Source organism: Notothenia coriiceps, unplaced genomic scaffold, assembly GCF_000735185.1.
Source record: "Notothenia coriiceps isolate Sejong01 unplaced genomic scaffold, NC01 NC01_scaffold00020931, whole genome shotgun sequence".
In the NCBI taxonomy this organism is placed as follows: Eukaryota; Metazoa; Chordata; class Actinopteri; order Perciformes; family Nototheniidae; genus Notothenia; species Notothenia coriiceps.
Genome location: NW_011353632.1, coordinates 137,503 through 137,818, shown reverse-complemented (window position 1 = coordinate 137,818; position 316 = coordinate 137,503). Strand labels below are relative to the sequence as shown.

At 46.5% G+C, this 316-nt stretch overlaps 1 protein-coding gene across 1 annotated transcript in view; it reads left to right on the top strand.

Moving 5' to 3' along the window:
• The window catches only part of pdp1 (pyruvate dehydrogenase phosphatase catalytic subunit 1), a 6,764-nt gene that overhangs the window by 572 nt on the left and 5,876 nt on the right, over positions 1-316 (top strand). The window lies entirely within an intron of this gene.

Here is a 316-nt window from a genome sequence, read left to right as displayed (position 1 = left end):
ACACACACACCATGTTTACATTACTTCAGGGGACATTACATTGACTTCCTGGAGACTTATCCTAACCTTAACCATAACCAACATATGCCTAACCCTAACCCTAACCAAGTCTTCACCCTAAACTTAATGACACCCCTTATGGGGACCCCCATTTTGTCCCCATAAGGGAAGCCAGTCCCCACACGTGACTGTGTAAACAGATTTAGGTCCCCACCAAGGATAGTAATGCTAGGACACACACACACACACACACACACACACACACACACACACACACACACACACACACACACACACACACACACACACACACACA